Source organism: Lissotriton vulgaris, unplaced genomic scaffold (genome assembly GCF_964263255.1).
Source record: "Lissotriton vulgaris unplaced genomic scaffold, aLisVul1.2 SCAFFOLD_1997, whole genome shotgun sequence".
In the NCBI taxonomy this organism is placed as follows: Eukaryota; Metazoa; Chordata; class Amphibia; order Caudata; family Salamandridae; genus Lissotriton; species Lissotriton vulgaris.
Genome location: NW_028254282.1, coordinates 357666 through 378316, shown reverse-complemented (window position 1 = coordinate 378316; position 20651 = coordinate 357666). Strand labels below are relative to the sequence as shown.

Genomic DNA, 20651 nt, shown 5'->3' with positions numbered 1-20651 from the left:
ACAGATAGCAGGACTAGACCCTGAATAAAGACAGGCCATATCCTAGACAGCTTGATACCACGCACCAACCACATATGTCAGGTGTCAGAGACCACCCCTCACACAGATAATCACTTGATATCACCAACCATAACTAGTTATAATACGAACACAACACAGACTGGCAACCAAAGTGTTATGTATGTAATACTATCCTTACATTTTTGTTGTGTAATTATGACAGCCACCATATGAATATCAAATCTTTAAGTTCTTTAGCACGTATGTGGAATGTGTCTATAGCACACAGGTCTCCTAGGGGCGATCTAATTTCCATAAGTTGAATAATGATGTGTTTAACTTTGCCATTCAGACAGTATGATCTAATTTCCATAAGCTGAATAATGATGTGTTTAACTTTGCCATTCAGACAGTATGATCTAATTTCCATAAGTTGAATAATGATGTGTTTAACTTTGCCATTCAGACAGTATGATCTAATTTCCATAAGCTGAATAATGATGTGTTTAACTTTGCCATTCAGACAGTATGATCTAATTTCCATAAGCTGAATAATGATGTGTTTAACTTTGCCATTCAGACAGTATGATCTAATTTCCATAAGCTGAATAATGATGTGTTTAACTTTGCCATTCAGACAGTATGATCTAATTACCATAAGCTGAATAATGATGTGTTTAACTTTGCCATTCAGACAGTATGATCTAATTACCATAAGCTGAATAATGATGTGTTTAACTTTGCCATTCAGACAGTATGATCTAATTACCATAAGCTGAATAATGATGTGTTTAACTTTGCCATTCAGACGGTATGATCTAATTTCCATAAGCTGAATAATGATGTGTTTAACTTTGCCATTCAGACGGTATGATCTAATTTCCATAAGCTGAATAATGATGTGTTTAACTTTGCCATTCAGACGGTATGATCTAATTTCCATAAGCTGAATAATGATGTGTTTAACTTTGCCATTCAGACGGTATGATCTAATTTCCATAAGCTGAATAATGATGTGTTTAACTTTGCCATTCAGACAGTATGATCTAATTTCCATAAGCTGAATAATGATGTGTTTAACTTTGCCATTCAGACAGTATGATCTAATTTCCATAAGCTGAATAATGATGTGTTTAACTTTGCCATTCAGACAGTATGATCTAATTTCCATAAGCTGAATAATGATGTGTTTAACTTTGCCATTCAGACAGTATGATCTAATTACCATAAGCTGAATAATGATGTGTTTAACTTTGCCATTCAGACTGTATGATCTAATTACCATAAGCTGAATAATGATGTGTTTAACTTTGCCATTCAGACAGTATGATCTAATTTCCATAAGCTGAATAATGATGTGTTTAACTTTGCCATTCAGACAGTATGATCTAATTTCCATAAGCTGAATAATGATGTGTTTAACTTTGCCATTCAGACAGTATGATCTAATTTCCATAAGCTGAATAATGATGTGTTTAACTTTGCCATTCAGACAGTATGATCTAATTTCCATAAGCTGAATAATGATGTGTTTAACTTTGCCATTCAGACAGTATGATCTAATTACCATAAGCTGAATAATGATGTGTTTAACTTTGCCATTCAGACTGTATGATCTAATTACCATAAGCTGAATAATGATGTGTTTAACTTTGCCATCCAGTATGTATCAATAGGTTGTTATATGTATAGATGCTAAATAGTCGTTATGTATATAGATGTGTTATGAGAAATCCAATAACCATAGGATGAACAACGATGTGCCCAACTTGCCAATTTAGACACCTTGCAGCGATATGTCTATATGACACTGTGTCCACGTTTTTTAGAAAGATGAGAACGACTGTAAGCCCATACAATGAACACCGACGGGCCAAGTTTTGGCATTCACCCTTATGATTACAGTGGATCCTACGATCATTATGACACACGCAGTACACACATGACTTAAGACTGCCTAGGAGTACCTAACATCCCTCCACTGAGTGATAAATGACCCCTTTTAATAAAAGAAATGGTTCACTTCTATAACACTTATCACAAAAAACTAGGTCATCTAAGGAAAATAACTGTGTACCTCACGATGTGTTAACTTTGTGCGCCCCCATACCACGCAATACTCTTTCAAGAGAGCCCAATATACTCTTCAGAGAGAGTCCCCAGTGTGACGTTGGGGCATTCACACAGAGCAGCCGCGGATTGGCTGCCTGAGACGAGCCCCTGCTTGCAGCATCTAGCGGCAGCACCTCGCGGATCGCAGCTCCACAACCTTGGAGGACGCGACGCGAGAAGTCGATTACAAGACTGATCCCAGGTATGTGTGCTCCCTGGAGCACTAAACAGGATCTTACAAGTGGCACCGACCCTGCGGGGTTCACGCGGTAATTAATTTAAAGATTAAACAATGCAGTGTACAGCACCGAGATTTAAGGGCGTTTTGGCCTCCACGGCCTATGCTTTACGGCCTTAATAATACACTATCTCACGAAGGGGAATTTAATACTTTTAAACGAACGAAGGCACAGTAATCACAAATACTTGGCCTAACGGCAAATCATTATACCAACACGGCGGTTTTATACAAACCCACTATCCAGCCACATAATCTCACAAAGGGGAATTAAATATTTTAAACGAATACAGGCATATCAATTATATTTATTTTGCCTAACTTATATTAACACGGCAGTTGTATGCAAATCAATCAGCCATACAATCACACCTAGTTTTTCTAAATGGATAATTGAATCGGTGCCAATAGTTGTATTGACCTTAGTTTATCGCATGCCCTATTTCAGAAAGATGTGTGGCGCATGATGAAGATAAATACGAAGAATTCCCAATGAGCTCCGCTACACCATAGGATGAAAACTTTAAGTAAGTGTTAAAGAGTGAGTTTCACTTCCATTCGATTTGGTTTAAAGAGGTGATTAGCATTCCCGCTCAAAACCTCCCTCTATACATTTCAGAAACGACTAGGAGCACAACCAGGCCCCAGACGTGACGCGAGGACTACCGTCCGCCAGATTATATGTAGGTAATTCGCTGAATAGACTTACTATTAAGTGTCTGTTCACCACATAGATTATTAACACAAGCTAATGCTATGTTTTCCAGGCTCTCATTTGTCCTGATGAAGACCCCAACATGAGGGATAACTAACCCTTTCACACCACGGGGGTCGAAACGTAGACTACGCCATAAACCTACACACCATAGAGCAAAATGAATGATGGAATCTCATCTATGTGTGATGTAATGTGGGAACATTGTAAATACATGATTTGTAAAGGCGTTACAATTCAAATGTGATGTAACATTATCACACCACCTTTACCCTGTCCTTCACAAACCATTCACTCCCCTTTCTCCTTGCACTGAGAGCACCTACAATACAATGCTTTCATAATTATAATGATGAAATACGTTTGATTTTGAATTAAATATATGCAGTGAGAACTATAACTGATGAGCTTATATGTGTAATAAATATAATTGAATTATGTACACTGCATATCCCATTCTCATTATATTATGTGAATTCAAAGAGGAATCGGAAATGTGGTGTTCTTAATATACACTAGAATGCAAGTTATTGTTAATGAACTCGGACCATTCCTTATTTATACTTACACAGTGACCCAGGTCCATGAGTTTTGAGGGCTGACCCCTTTTTTGAACTGAAACTGAACTCAGACAAGACGGAAGTCCTCATCCTCGGCCCATCCATCTCCGCCTGGGACGACTCCTGGTGGCCCCCTGCTCTGGGCTCCCCACCCAAGCCCACGGACCACGCACGCAACCTGAGCTTCATCCTTGACTCCTCCCGCACGATGGCCAGGCAAGTTAACGCCGTTACCTCCTCCTGCTTCAAGACACTCCGCATGCTCCGTAAGATCTTCCGCTGGATGCCCACTGGAACCAGGAAAACGGTCACCCAGGCCCTCGTCACCAGCCGTGTGGACTACGGGAACGCCCTCTAAGCTGCGTCACCGCCAAACTACAGAAAAGACTCCAGCGCACCCAGAACGCCTCAGCACGACTCGTCTTGGACATCCCCCGACACAGCCACATCTCCGCCCACCTGAGGGACCTGCACTGGCTCCCCGTCAGCAAGAGGATCACGTTCAGACTCCTCACCCACGCACACAAGGCTCTCCACGACTTGGGCCCCGAATACCTCAACAACCGCCTCACTTTCTACACGCCAACCCTCCAGCTCCGCTCCGCCAGCCTCGACCTCGCCACCGTCCCACGGATCCGCAGAACCACCACCGGGGGAAGATCCTTCACCTACCTGGCAGGCAAGACCTGGAACACCCTCCCCACCCACCTACGACTCACCCAGGACCATCTCTCCTTCAGGAAGCAACTCAAGACCTGGCTTTTCGGGCAGTAGCAGACCCCTCCCCCCCCCCCCCCCACCAGCGCCTTGAGACCCTAGCGGGTGAGTAGCGCGCTTTACAAATACTCTTGATTGATTGATTGAAAGGAAACCTGTAACACAAGTAAAAACACCTTCTTGTGTATACTTAAACATAAGTATTGAGATATTTACAATTTATATAAATGTATGTGGGGATCAACGACACCACAATCTCCCAAACATGTCATCAATTGAGTGAATCTCAGCTGTGGACAACAGTAGAGCTCGAGAAATGCGAAAAGTGCGTTTTTATCAAGTAACAGATAGAGGATAGCGTGAGCATGACTCTACTCAATTATTTTCCTCGGAACAGTGCTCTGTGATAAATAGGAAAGTGTCAAAGAAAAGGAGAACATAAACAAATTAATCCCAAGAGTTCAAGGGTGCTACAATCTGTGCTCAAATGCCTCTTAAAAAGATCTCAAAATCAACGGAACGTATCCCTGCATGTCTACCTTGCAGGAATGGCTGCAACCGGGTCTGCATGGAGGTCTCGGCCAAGCTAATTGTAATGTTATCGATCACCCAGAAATGAACGACGCTGCAACCTGGTAGTGTTTAACCTTGTTTATTGAAACACGTCTACCCCTGAAGAGCGCCGAGCCCCAACTGGCGTTCAACGGTTATGCGCGCCAAACATTTACGCAGCCTGCGTAGCCTTGTGCGGGCGCGGCACCTCACGTGGCCCAAGTGACGTGCATACACTAGAGCGCGCTACTACATATCTCCCCTTTTTCCAACGAGGAATTAGTTACTCATTCATCCACAGTTCAGTTCATAGTCTCTGAATTTTGCTGGTTTAACCACCACCCTGCCACTATGGGTCAGTCTTACCGGGGTGTTGAGATTTTCACATTCGTTGCTTGCTTCTGACTCCTGCGCAGCCGCGCCTACTTCTCCTTCTCTCCGACTTCCTCGTGCCATCCACTATTGCTCACATCCCATTGTCTCTAGTTCTTGTGCACCTTCTCCATTCTCCTCAAACGCTTCCTCCGGAGTCTCCTGCTCCTCCAACTCCGTTTCTTCCTCGTCCAAGTCTGTGGTCCTCTGATCCCAGTTCAAGATTTTGTTACACCTCGCCATGCGATCTTGCGACCACACGTTGCCATCACTCAGTAGGGCCGCCCTGCCCCGTACTTCCTTCACCTGCAAGGGCTTGCTGTATTTGCTCTCTCCTTTCCTCTGCACATTGGCCAACCTCACTCGTACCCACTCTCCTTCCTCTAGTCCAGTGTTCCGTACATTCCGTCTGCGATCATAATGTTTGGTGTAGGTTGCTTGGGCTCTCTCGAGGTTGGCTCTCACTACAGCGGGTGACCACTCACTGGTGACAGTTTTCTCCTTCCACGCTCGATTGTCCTGTGTGAAAGGTTCTCGTCCTCTTAGTATTTGAAACGGGCTGTATCCTGTGCTGGTAGGCGTTATCCTGTAAGCCCAGATCATATGCCAAATTTCCGCCTCCCAGTCCTTGTCATCAGCTTTGGCAGCTTGAATCGACCCCATTACCACCCTGTTGAACCGTTCCACTAATCCGTTTCCGGCTGGGTGAAAAATGGCTGTGTGTTTGGCTCCTATGCCATTTCTATTCATGAATTTGTACCACTTTTCTGATTTAAATTGGGGCCCATTGTTGCTGAGCACTGTCTTGGGGATGCCTTCCCTCACGAACGTGTCTGCCAGGAATTTGATAATCGCATCTGTGTCCATGGTTTCTCCTATCATTATCTCCAGCCATTTTGAGTACCTGTCCACCATGACACACACGTATTTCTGCACACCTTGCCTGTCCAGAATGGGACCCAGGATGTCCACACTCAGTTCTTTCCACGGGTTCCTGGGTAGTTCAAACCTGCCCAACTCAGGGTGGAGGAGTTTGAGGGTTTTATCCGCTCCTTGACACCTGGTGCAGTTCCTGACATGTCTTTCTGCCATCAAGTCCATTCCAGGCCACCAGTAGTCTTGCCTGGCTCTCAGTCTCAACTTACAGATCCTGAGGTGTCCCTCATGGAGTGCGTCTAATAGCCGGGTGTTGAGGTTTGCGGGTGGTATTACCCTTTCGCCCCTGTGTACAAACACTCCCTTGTCACCTATCGATAGTTCCTCTCTGATTTCATAGTAGGATCTGAGTTCCCTTCCAAGTGCTTTCTTTTCAGGACATCCTTGCATCACGAACTTCTTCACCTCCTTCAACACTGCATCCTCCTCGTATGCCTGTTCCCATTCTGTGAGACTGATGGAGGCCTCCTGGTCCCCTGTGAGAGCCACCCACTCCTCTGTTCCTGCCGTGTTCTCGCCACTGGATTCCATTGCAGCAGCTCTGCTTAGGTAATCTGCCACACGATTCCTGTTCCCCGGTATATGCTCCACATCATACCGGAACTCTAATAGCTTTAACAACATCTTTGATATTCTTGGTGTGGCCTCGGCGTGCCCGATTGACGTCAGCATCTTTAGTAGAGGTTTGTGGTCCGTTCTCAATAGGAACCGTGATGATAAACAACTGGGAGGTTTTTAGAAGTTCCAGAATTACTAGGCGCACAACCTGGGTAACCGCAAGGTGATGGAGACAATAAGTGGTCAGTATAGGCAATGAGGCGAACGGTAACCCTCACAACCGCTCTGGAATGGACCACAAGGGGTCCACACAATAACAACAAACAGCAAAGCCCCTGCGCTATACAATAGCAATTCAATTTTTTGTTAGAGTTAGTCTCTGTAAAGCTACTAAAGAGTAATTGAGCACATCAATATACAATCTCGGACTGAGAGTGGATAAGCACAAATTTGACATGCATCAGTACAAAAAACGTTCTTTTGTTGGTGTAGTGTTTCTGTTTATTGTTCCTTTACAAAGGAACAATAAACAGAAACACTAACTCTAACAAAAAATTGATTTGCTATTGTATAGCGCAGGGGCTTTGCTGTTTGTTGTTCAATAGGAACCGTGTGCCCTACAGAAATTGTCCGAACCTCGCGGTGGCCCACACCACTGCCAGCATCTCCTTCTCAATCACACTGTACCGTTTCTCGGTATCTGTCAGCATGTGCGAGGCAAAACTTATTGTCTTCATCTGTCCTTGTCCCCTGTCCTGCATAAGGACTGCTCCCAGGCCTTTGTCGCTGGCATCCATGGTCAAGACCGTTCTGCCTTGTGGGTCATACCCCTGAAGAGGAACGGCTTCCGTGATCGCTTTCTTGACATCATCGAACTCACTCTGTGCCTCTCCTGACCATCGGAACTCAGTGCTTTCCTTCATGAGCTGCCTCATGTGGTGGGTTCTGGAGGCAAAATGTTGTACAAATTTCCCATAGTACTCGGCCATGCCCAGAAACGATCTCACTTCGTCTTTACTGATTGGGGGGGGGCGCCTCGCGGATCGCCTTGACATTTTCTGCCTTGGGGGTCACTCCGTCCACACCTATTTCATGTCCTAGATATGTCACTGACGACATTCCAATGCGACACTTTGACCATTCCGCCGTGAGGCCTTTCCCTTCCAGTATCCGTAACACCTTTCCCAGTTTTGCATCATGGTCCTGCTTGTCTCGGCCCATTATCAGGATGTCGTCCTGGAAGTACTGGACATCCCTGCTATTTTGGAAGAGCTGGTGCATCAATTTTTGGAAGACTGCAGCTGCCGAAGCCAGCCCAAATGGCATGCGGACGAACTGGTAACACCCAAACGGGGTGATAAACGATGTAAGATGGCGGCTCTCCGGGTGCAGGGCAATCTGGTGGTAGGCGGAAGTCAGATCGATGGTGGAGTACCATTTGATGCCCCGGGTGCTGGCCAGCATCTCCTCTATTCTTGGCAGGGGAAGCCTTTCTACTACAATGTTCTTGTTGAGTTCCCTAAGGTCCACGCACAGCCGGACCTTCCCGTTGGGCTTCTTAACTACCACCAGTGGCGCCAACCATTCCGCACATGTGATGGGCTGAATGATCCCTTTCTTCTCCAGTTCTTGGAGCTCCTCTTGCACCGCCTCTCGTACTGCGATGGGAATGTTCCTGGCCCGGTGAGCCACGGGCACTGCCTTGTCCTTCAGGATGATCCTATGTGCAAATTTCTCTAGCTTCCCCACCGTGCCTCCGAATACTTTGGGGAATGTCTTCCTCCATCTGTCTTGGTCAGGCCACGATTCGTGTTCAGTTAGTAAGATCTGCTCCACTCCCCCGGGATCCAGCTTGATGCCCAAGTCACCCTGGTCCAGCCAACCCAGCATGGATGGTCCTTTTTCTGATACGTAGAGCTTGCAGGAGGCCGATCGGCCCCGGAATTCGAACTTCAGTGGTCGGAATCCCGCCATTGGTATGCGGTCCCCGTTGTACGTGACGAGGCGGATGTCTAACCTCCCCAGTTCCGGGCCTAGTCTTGGTGCAAACTTCTCTTCCCACACGGCCCTCTGGACGATGGTGTACGGCTAACCAGTGTCGGCTATTACACTGATCATGATTCCTCCTATGGTCATTTCCAACACCGGCTTCATTGATCTTTTCCCATCCACATTCATGACTTGTCCATCCGCTTCCAGTACCTGGTCGTATATTCCCAGCACCGTGGCTACCTCCTCCTCCGGTGTCTCCTCCTGTGTGTCGCTGTCCTGGCTGATTAATCTCACCATGCTCTTGGAGGCTTTCTTTCTGCACACCTTCTCGAAGTGTCCGATAATACCACAGTACATGCATTTGGCACGAAACGCCTGACATTTTTTATCATACACTTCGTGCGTCCAGTTTCCGCACCTGTAGCATGGCTTCCGGCTGGTTCCCGCTTGTCTTCCTGGAGGTCCGCCATTACCGTTCCACTTGGCGCCACTCTTTTCTGCTGTCCTTTTCGCCGAGTGGTCCTTACGGGACTCGTCCTCGTCTATCCTGTTCACCATGACACTGGACGTGGTCTCTTTCTTTGTTGCATCCGCACACCTCCTCGCCAGCTCTGCCCTTTTGACGATGACCATCACATCTTTCAGGGTGGTTTCTCCACTGGTCCATAGCTTATCTTGCACGGAGGTGCACGTGGTGTGCATTACCACTTGGTCCTTTATGAACTCCTCCTCCCAGTTGTCGTACTTGCACGTGGCTGCCAGTCTTTTTAGCGCTGATATGTACTCCTCTACCGTCTCCCCAGGGCGCTGCTTTCTCTGTTGAAAGTTGAACCTGTCCACCGACACACATACCGCTGGTCTAAAGTGTTCATTCAGGTCATCGATTTCATGAGCGTACACATCATCGTCCGTGCTGTTCCTTTGCTTTGGCACAAGGCTTTTGTATACTCTCAACCCTTCAGGGCCTAAGTTCAATAGCAAGATGTGTTTTTTTATCGATGGCTTGAATGTCTCTTCACTCTCATCCTCTAGAACGCCAATGAAGTTGTCGATGTACTCTCTCCAATCCTCCCACTTCATCATCGGCTCTCTGGCCTGGGCAGGAATTGCACCGGCGCTGTTGCATATCCTGTTTGTACGCTCATTCTTTCACTTTTGTTCGTGGGCTGGTGGCTCGTTTGGCCTTTGGGGCTTCCTGGCGCGCTATCTCGTTCTGCTTTGTATGTGGGGTTCTGGGGACCACCTGCGTCAGCCCCCTCGCTCTTTATCAAGGTATCCAGCTCGTTCTTGGCCGGAGGGCGCTAACCTTGTTGGCTGACTGCTCGCCGTGCCCTCCTCGACTTCCGCCGTTTCGGCCTCTGGGGAAGCTCCGGTTGTTCGGCCCTGCCGCGCTCTTCAGGGTGCTACTCAGTGGTTGTCTCGGGTTCACTGCCAGGATGGGGATCGGCTATCCCACCCTCGTCGCCATTGTAATGTTATCGATCACCCAGCAATGAACGATGCTGCAACCTGGTAGTGTTTAACCTTGTTTATTGAAACAAGTCTACCCCTGAAGAGCGCAGAGCCCCAACTGGCGTTCAACGGTTATGCGCACCAAACATTTACGCAGCCTGCATAGCCTTGCGCGGGCGCGGCACCTCACGTGGCCCACGTGACGTGCGTACACTAGAGCGCGCTGCTACACTAATCACGGCAGGATATATACTCCACGTCTCTGTGTGGAGACATACACATAATCTTCAAGGCACATTTCTATGACTACCAAGTTATTATTACTCACATCAACTTATATGTGCCACTCGAAAAAACAATGTGGAAAGTTAATATAATTTTATATGACAACGCTGGCACGACTATCTCACATGACTGGTGCAAACCGGTAAAAGACGCCTACAGCAAGGGAATGCAACAAACTCAGAACTTACGGTAAAATGATGGAGGATTCAGAAAGGCATCAGTCTTTGCTCAAGTGGTTCGTGATAATCCAAAGTAAATACTCTTAGACAGTCGGTCTACAAAATCAAAAGCCTGCGTGAGTATTCCATGTGTAAAGGTAGTTCAGGTTTAGAATATATAAGAAAACTATCTACAAGCTAAGGGGAGCTTACCTCTTAGTCGACCTTTCTTTCGCCCGATCCCTATCTCTTTGATTTCGGAACACCACGTAACAGACTAAGAACGAAAAAGAACTCTCACCGGCAGTGGACAGTAAAGACAGACTACTACAACCTTCTCTACATTCTCCAGCTTTCATTATATGCTGGTTACGCTGTCGCACTCGCGGACAAATATATAGTGCCACACAACTAGAGGGCAAAAAAAAAGAGAGAGAAAGGGGGGTCGGTTGTTTGAAATATTAAAACAAGAAAAAAAGAAGAATGCATGTGCTTGCTAAAAATAAAAATTCAAAAGAATCATCACCAAGTAAAAGAATTTATATTATCTATGAAAGGTATCTATATTGCTACACCCCTCATTATGACCTCTCAATATCCCGCACAATATCAATAATGTCAATTAGACTCCATGAATTACATGGAGTAGTACACCGTACAAAGGATACCTCATAGAAAGAGACATATAAAGTTGTATATGACAGAAAAATACATTAAATAATCACCTGGACTTCAAACAGATCCCTCTTACTAATTGAACATACTTTATTTCCCTATAACCTCATCAGTGTAAGATGAAAAAATGGTTAACAACTTTATGTCTAAACGGGCACATGATATAATAGTGTATATCTCTCTCTGGTTGTCAATACTGATTGGACAGTCTAAGATGAAAAAAGAAAAACCACTTTACATCGAGACAAACACATGGTGTAAAAGAGTATATCTCTCTCTGGTTTTCAATACGGATTTGAAAACAAATATTATTTTCTCAAAGCCCAAATTTCGCCTCTGTCATTAAGTCCCGTGGTCGCTGTATGATATTTCTCGATCAGTCTAGCCTCTAATCTGTTTAGCTTAGTCTGTATAATTTCCTCAGTGTTGTTTTGAACTTTAATCAGTACTGTCCAACTGATATTGATCTTACTATGGCCATGACTCAAATAGTGCTCTACCAGTGGAGCTCCAATGATTTTGCACTTTATTCGAAATTTGTGTTGTAAAATGTGATTCTTTATCGGCTGTGTAGTTTGACCGATATAGTGTATATTACATGGACAGGTGACACAATAAACAACATTCTTTGTGTTACAATTACTGAATGCTCTCCGGATATGTCGTTGTCCATTAATCATCACTTCTTTAGAGTCTTTTGTCAATATACATGCCACACACTGTTGGCACGTGAAGTGACCCACCACCGGCGGCAGGCCGCATCATAAGCAGAGTCTTGTGCTAGAGGGTCCTCAGACCCCTCCCAGTCCTCCCCTTCCTCCGAAGTCGAACAGGCTCAAAATAAGGAGGAAGGACATAGAGCACAAAAGGGTCCATCGGCGTCGGTATTGGCCAATAGGGCAACGGACCGGGTCAGGGCTGAACCTGGGGATGACGTCATCCCAAGCAGGCGACATCAGAAGCGGTGCCGTGGAGATCAGCGCTGGTGGCGGTGTCACCAGGTCAACCGGCGTTGATCGGGGTCCGATTCCATATCCATGGGGGGCTTGCGGCATCGGGCCGGAGCAGCTGGCGACACAGGGGCTGGAGCCGCCACAGATGGTAAAGCAGGACACCTCATCTGGCCTGCGGGGCCCACTGGAGCACCGGTGGGGCCAGATGGCCCAAAGAGTAGGGCCATGGCAGCAAGAAAGTCTTGCAGCCGAGCAGGCGTCGCACCCGGAAAGGGGGGGTAGACTGTCAGTGACGTCGCAGGCTCCGCCGGAGCCGCAGGGGAGGCACCGCTCGCACCCTCAGCCGCGTCAGGCGAGGGGAAGTCGAAGAGCGCCGATGCTTCTTCGACTTTTTGGAATGCTTCGACTTACCTGACCCCGAGTGCAAAGACTTAGATCCAGAAGAATGGTGATGACGGCTCCGCGACCCATCCCTCACCTCCCACGGGACCGGCTGCCAGACTTCAAGCAACTTTCGGGACCGCTCCCGCAAATCTTCGGCGACATGGCCCGGCAGTCGGGGCAAGATTGGGGTCGTGGTCGGGCCCCAGGCAGTAGAGACACATGCGGTCGGGGTCCGTCATCGACATGCAATGACAGTCCCCACAGTTCTTGAAATAGGGCATCCCTACGACACCAGGATTCGATCGACTTGAATAGATGAGGTAAAAGACCATGAAAAACTCAGTCAAAAAATGACTGAGGGTACTCGCTCTTCCTGGATCTGCGCTTGCTGACGCATAAAAAGAAAGAACTGATGTCAGCACGTGTGGGCGCGTCTAAGTAACTCTAGCAACGTCATGCCAGCGCCGACGCCAACGACGCACGCGCGGCCGCACGACGACGCCTACCGATGCACAGCGGTCATGCTGACGAAAACCTTTTCAGATCCGGTCTGACGCCTGGGGGTAATTCTAAGGTAAGGAATCTATCACTACGTGTTTTTTTCAGATGCCACTGATCAGCAATGTGCATAGAGAGCTAAGATATGATTAGAAAGGCAGGGAGTTCAGGGAAAGGGGAGAGAGAAGGGGTGAGGCGAGGAGAGATGTGGTGAAGAAAGCAGATGATGAGAGAGCTAAGTTGTGTGCAGGAAGGAACAGGAACTGAAAGTGGCAGAGGCACAGCAAGCAGTGAAAGTGGAGGAGGGACGAAAAGGGGCAGGTGGCTACAAAGGTAAGGTGAATGTAGGTAGTCGAGGAAGGAACAGAGGGAAAGTGAGTAGGGTAAAGCAGAGGAATGAGGTGAGGAATCAGAAGTGAAGGGGTAGAAACCAGAGCAGGCAATGGGAAGAGTTATGGTTGAAGAAAGGAATGGGAGCAGATGAGGCGATGGGCAAAGTGACTATGGTAGGGCAGGGGAAGAGGCAGACGGGAAAGAAGGAAGGGGAACTTTGTCAAGAGGAAGGAAAGAGTGGTGGTAGCAGTTGGCAAAGACCGTTGGGCTGAGGAGATGGTAAAGGAGGAGGTGGGAGGAGGGTGAAGAGGAGCGCAGGAGTGAAAATGAAGTTGGACTTTTGGAGCAGTAGAAAAAGTAGAAAAGTGGTAGAGGAAGAAGAAGGCAGAGGGGCTTGAGAGATGTAGATGAAAGCAAAGAAGGAAAGTAAAGAGGTTGTAGGGGTGCTTCGGACTCAAAAGGGCCAGAAGGAGTAGAGGGGAGGGCTAGAGTGAGGCAGGGTTATCAGAGAAGCGATGATGGAGGATGGAGTAGAGGGGAGGGCTAGAGTGAGGTAGGGTTATCAGAGGAGCGATGATTGAGGATGGAGTAGAGGGGAGGGCTAGAGTGAGGTAGGGTTATCAGAGGAGCGATGATGGAGGATGGAGTAGAGGGGAGGGCTAGAGTGAGGTAGGGTTATCAGAGAAGCGATAATGGAGGATGGAGTAGAGGGGAGGGCTAGAGTGAGGTAGGGTTATCAGAGAAGCGATGATGGAGGATGGAGTTCAGGGGAGGGCTAGAGTGAAGTAGGGTTATCAGAGGAGGGATGGAGTAGAGGGGAGGGCTAGAGTGAGGCAGGGTTATCAGAGAAGCGATGATGGAGGATGGAGTAGAGGGGAGGGCTAGAGTGAGGCATGGTTATCAGAGGAGCGATGATGGAGGATGGAGTAGAGGGGAGGGCTAGAGTGAGGCAGGGTTATCAGAGGAGCGATGATGGAGGATGGAGTAGAGGGGAGGGCTAGAGTGAGGTAGGGTTATCAGAGGAGCGAAGATGGAGGATGGAATAGAGGGGAGGGCTAGAGTGAGGTAGGGTTATCAGAGAAGCGATGATGGAGGATGGAGTAGAGGGGAGGGCTAGAGTGAGGTAGGGTTATCAGAGAAGCGATGATGGAGGATGGAGTAGAGGGGAGGGCTAGAGTGAGGTAGGGTTATCAGAGGAGCGATGATGGAGGATGGAGTAGAGGGGAGGGCTAGAGTGAGGTAGGGTTATCAGAGGAGCGATGATGGAGGATTGAGTAGAGGGGAGGGCTAGAGTGAGGTAGGGTTATCAGAGAAGCGATGATGGAGGATGGAGTAGAGGGGAGGGCTAGAGTGAGGCAGGGTTATCAGAGAAGCGATGATGGAGGATGGAGTAGAGGGGAGGGCTAGAGTGAGGTAGGGTTATCAGAGGAGCGATGATGGAGGATGGAGTAGAGGGGAGGGCTAGAGTGAGGCAGGGTTATCAGAGGAGCGATGATGGAGAATGGAGTAGAGGGGAGGGCTAGAGTGAGGTAGGGTTATCAGATAAGCGATGATGGAGGATGGGGTAGAGGGGAGGGCTAGAGTGAGGTAGGGTTATCAGAGAAGCGATGATGGAGGATGGAGTAGAGGGGAGGGCTAGAGTGAAGTATGGTTATCAGAGGAGGGATGGAGTAGAGGGGAGGGCTAGAGTGAGGCAGGGTTATCAGAGGAGCGAAGATGGAGGATGGAATAGAGGGGAGGGCTAGAGTGAGGTAGGGTTATCAGAGAAGCGATGATGGAGGATGGAGTAGAGGGGAGGGCTAGAGTGAGGTAGGGTTATCAGAGAAGCGATGATGGAGGATGGAGTAGAGGGGAGGGCTAGAGTGAGGTAGGGTTATCAGAGGAGCGATGATGGAGGATGGAGTAGAGGGGAGGGCTAGAGTGAGGTAGGGTTATCAGAGGAGCGATGATGGAGGATTGAGTAGAGGGGAGGGCTAGAGTGAGGTAGGGTTATCAGAGAAGCGATGATGGAGGATGGAGTAGAGGGGAGGGCTAGAGTGAGGCAGGGTTATCAGAGAAGCGATGATGGAGGATGGAGTAGAGGGGAGGGCTAGAGTGAGGTAGGGTTATCAGAGGAGCGATGATGGAGGATGGAGTAGAGGGGAGGGCTAGAGTGAGGCAGGGTTATCAGAGGAGCGATGATGGAGAATGGAGTAGAGGGGAGGGCTAGAGTGAGGTAGGGTTATCAGATAAGCGATGATGGAGGATGGGGTAGAGGGGAGGGCTAGAGTGAGGTAGGGTTATCAGAGAAGCGATGATGGAGGATGGAGTAGAGGGGAGGGCTAGAGTGAAGTATGGTTATCAGAGGAGGGATGGAGTAGAGGGGAGGGCTAGAGTGAGGCAGGGTTATCAGAGAAGCGATGATGGAGGATGGAGTAGAGGGGAGGGCTAGAGTGAGGCATGGTTATCAGAGGAGCGATGATGGAGGATGGAGTAGAGGGGAGGGCTAGAGTGAGGCAGGGTTATCAGAGGAGCGATGATGGAGGCTGGAGTAGAGGGGAGGGCTAGAGTGAGGTAGGGTTATCAGAGGAGCGATGATGGAGGATCCAGTAGAGGGGAGGGCTAGAGTGAGGTAGGGTTATCAGAGGAGCGATGATGGAGGATGGAGTAGAGGGGAGGGCTAGAGTGAGGTAGGGTTATCAGAGGAGCGATGATGGAGGCTGGAGTAGAGGGGAGGGCTAGAGTGAGGTAGGGTTATCAGAGAAGCGATGATGGAGGATGGAGTAGTAAGGCTCAGACTAGACACACCATGCCCCCAATACAGGACGAGCTTCACAATGGAGCTATCGCCCCGGAAGTCACCCCAGTTTGCAGTAACAAACAGTCGGAGACAGGCTCCGGAAGTAGTGTCGAGAAGTGGCCTCCAGCCATGCCCTGATTATCAATCCCAGGCAAATTGGTGATAGAGAATAGCCAAACACAGAGCGAATGTGATTACAAGCATCAAAATAGTATGTAGTAGGTACAGCTCTACCATGGTGCTAAAACAGTGTATATATGCAGGTGTATAAACAAGGCTGCAATCAGGCGCAATCCTCGTATGCACAACCCTACCAAGTCCAAAACTCACCTGCAACCACCGCACCCAATGGCTCTAGCCCCCAGCAGAGTTTGACCACCTGGACTACCATCACCTCTAAAGACACCCTCAGGATCAGGAAGAGCATCCACTCCAGAGGCCCCTCGGATCCATGCCCTCACCACATCTTCAACAGTGCCTGCACCCCCATTGCACACAAGCTCTGCTACCCCATCAACTGCTCCATTGAGTCCCCCACCTTCCCTAAAGACTGGAAACATGCAAAAATCAACCCCCCTGCTGAATAAATCCTCTGCCGACCAGACGGACTTCAAGAACTACATACACAACTCTCTGCTCCCCTTCCCAGCCTAAGTCATCGAGAAAGCCATCAACACCCAACTCTCAGAGTTTATCAAAATGAACTCACCCAATCAGGCTTCAGAAGCAACCACAGCACAAAGACCACTCTCCTCACCACTACAGACGACATCCACACCCTATTCAACTGAGGCGAGACTGCTGCCCTCATCCTCCTAAACCTCTTGGCCGCCTTTGACACCGTTTCCCACCATAACCTCTGTGCAGCATGCAATCCCTCTGTGGCTTCCTTGGTCTTGTGATCTGAATGTCTAGGCCACACACTTTAGTTCCACAACCACCTCAAAATGATGATTCAGTGGGGCAGACAACATGCACCACTACCTACTATGAGGCTGTATGCCCCGGCCCTACAGGACAGAGTCTTCTGTGATACTGAAGGTACACATATCGCCATCTTTGAGGCAAAGGAAAGAACTGCCTCTACGACAGTGATAGAGTGGGATACCTTTAAGGGTCTCACATAAGGCCTGTGCATCAAGATGTAGCACGGTGTAAAACATGCCTTGCGAGCCCAGAACCTCTCTTAAACAAACAATATGAACAACGGAAATATATCTGGGGTAGCTGCATGAAACTAGAACACAATCAACCCTCTCCGACAGGAGTAAAGAGAGGCGGTGGTCAGACTAGGAACACTACACTATCAGATACTAGCATGGCTACTAAGGTTGTTGTCCCCCAAAGACCCCCAGAAAGGCCAGCAGATCCCCGGTGGGAGAGATATTGAATGTCCAAGCAGATATAAACCAGGCTTTCCTGTAGTACCAAACGTCTGTATACCAGGCTTTGTTGGGAGTGCAAGCACCCCAATTAGATGAGTATTTGAATAGACTGTCGATCCCCAGACTTAACCCCCTTCAGGGACATACACCAGACAAAACCCTGACCACTGAGGAATTTGGCTTCATGATTGACTAGATCGCGTGCAACAAAACTCCTAGGATGGACGGTTTCCCGGTAGACTTTTACTTCACCTACAGAGCAACCCTCTCTCCAAAGCTACTCGAAATGAACAAACAGGCCCGGCAGGAGGGCACATTGCCGGGATCCCTATGGGAGTCTATGATATGGGTACTGCCTAAGCCCAACAGGGACCCCCTGGAGCTACGCTCCTACTGGCCACTGTACACCAACCACAAGATTTGCAGGAAGGTCCTTTCAAACAGGTTGCTCCCCTGCCTCTCTACATTGGCACCGAGACCAGAATGATTTCGTACCTGGGAGAAAAATATGTCTTAACCTATGGCACCTCTCCGGCTGATGGAAGAGAATCCTCATTAATTGCCTCCATACACAGCACTCTCACTAGATATAGAGAAGGCCTTCGACACCCTGGGGTAGTTTTACTTAACAAAAGTGCTGATGTGCATGAAACTAGGGCCAGAAATATTACACTGGATAAATCTCCTCTACACTAACCCGCTGGCCCGCATCCGGACAGGCAGAGATCTCAGTTTCTTTTGAAGCATGCAGCAAAAATACCCGCTGTCAATTACTATTGCCCTAACCATGGATCTGTTCGCTGTCCTGTTTCATTCACAGGACCCAGCAATCAGTATACCGAGTGAGCCAAATTGAGAGGACATATCACTATATGCTGATGATGCATTTGTGTACCTCAGGAACGTGCATGGGTATCTACCGCAGGTGATGGATGTTCTAGACGATTTTGATAGGGCTTCCGGACTGAGGCTAAATTGGACCAAATCCAGCTTATATCCCATGCGCAAACTCACAACTTAGACCAGGAAGTGCTGCCCCAATTAGCACTGGGGTGGCACCCTGACATCTTCAGGTACTTAGAGGTGAACTTACCACACCAATGAAGAACTTATACAGGGCAACTTACATGATGTTGAATGTTTGCAGCTCCCTGTCGTTTTGGGGCTCCCTGCCACTATCAACCCCTGGGTAGAGTGGCAGTAAAATGCTGTTAATACATTTATACTGCTTCTCGACCTCTCTAGTTTTGCCGCCCCGGCGCTTCTTCAGGAAATTGGACTCTGTTTCTGTTCTTATGGACTTAATCTGGGGAGCGGGCCACAAGAGAGTCGCGCTTCGCAAACTTGACTCTACCTTGGAACGGGATAGAGGAATGGACATTTAAAAGACTAATAAAGAACTACAAACTACTGTGTGACTTGGAATATGATTATTTCTCAATACAGCCCTTGTTTGTTATCTAGTTACAGTTCTCACATTATCATCCGCACTAGAAGAAATGGGAGCCAGGGGTGTCTGATCACAGAAACTCATTTACATACAAAGGGGGGTGAAAGCCTGTTCACAAAGTGCAACACAACTTGTTTATGTAAAGGTTTGTACATTGCAGAGGGATTGTGATTCAGGTAACAGTGTGAGTGTTGTATGACAGGAGCAGGAAGTCTAAGTTGCTGAGAAATGAATGTCTGACGGGTGCATCTTTAGCTCTTTCAACGATTAGAGAGAGGGTGGCAGTCTCAAATTCTTGGGGCACAGATACCAACAGCTTCACTCATAATCTTTACTTTTTGCATCTACAGTTGGTGCAGATGCCACCTAAGAGAGTAACGTTAGTGTGCTTTCTGGAGTCAGCCTGCTTTGATTTTCCCAAACTTTGGTCAGCAAAGGTAAATGTGTCTTCTACTCAAGTGTTCTTAGCTCGCTTTTGGTAACGTGGCTTGAGCAGTATGGCCTAAGGGGCGCTCGAAGGTAAAGAAAAACAGTGGAAGTCACAAATTTCAATACAGTTTATTAAAAATAGACAAGGAATTTTAAGATTCAAACCAAGTTTAGATCAAAAAGAATATTTAATAATTATTCAGAAGCAAAATCTAAAGGAGGGCTGTGATTTAAGCATTATTAATTAGCAAAACCACTGTCAAAACCAAACAAAAAGGTAAATGAATAAAAAAAAGCAGATCCACTGAATCAATCAGGAAGTCACCTACAAAATTGTAGCTCACTTTGGTAGCTATGCTCGAGAGGACAAAGATGCGTTTAGTCTCTGGTGATGATTAACACTGGAATTTGAAGCAAGGTTTTTGGCTGAATCAGTCTCAGAAGGTGACAAGCTGCACAGAAGTGGCTTGAAGTGCAAAATTCCCACAGAGTAGAGTTGGGCTAGCAAGTTGAACCTGAATTCACGGCCATCAAAATGCGGGAAACTTCAAGCAGTTACAACAGCTGCAAATTCTTCGGCGCTTCCAAGTTATGGAGATGGTTCAAGGTTGATGATAAGAGCCAAAGCATGGAACGCGGCAGGCCTGAGGCATGGTTAAGGGGATAGCAGATTCCATTTGAAACAAAAAGAAGATGGAAAGAGGCCACTCGTGTGGATCTTTGTAATACGAGGCCATGTCCCATTGTAACAGAAGTCATTAGGACTATTTAGGGTGGAGCCAAGAATGGTTTGCATATGGCTGACCTTGTCTGTAGTTACACAAAGACTAGAGAATGATGTGGTGGGATGTTGCCGAGATTAACTACCAGTACATCCATCACCTTTAGTTTTTCACAATGATCACCCCTATGTGGTACAGACATGAACAGATGTTGGTCCCATAGAGACCTACGACAAAGGGACTCCTGCTGCAGCCCCCTGGTGAGGCTCATTAAGGCTGGAAACAGTTTGAAGTTACTTGCATTCCAGATCCTAGGGCTCGTGGCCTCAAAGTTCAGGATCCAATGGACTTTGTGGGTCAGTCATTGCTTATAAACACTCAGGGAACAACACACTG

The 20651-nt window shown here is 47.6% G+C and overlaps 1 pseudogene across 1 annotated transcript in view; it reads right to left on the bottom strand.

The window, feature by feature from the left end:
* The window catches only part of LOC147659596 (uncharacterized), a 148755-nt pseudogene that overhangs the window by 75976 nt on the left and 52128 nt on the right, over nt 1-20651 (bottom strand). The window lies entirely within an intron of this gene.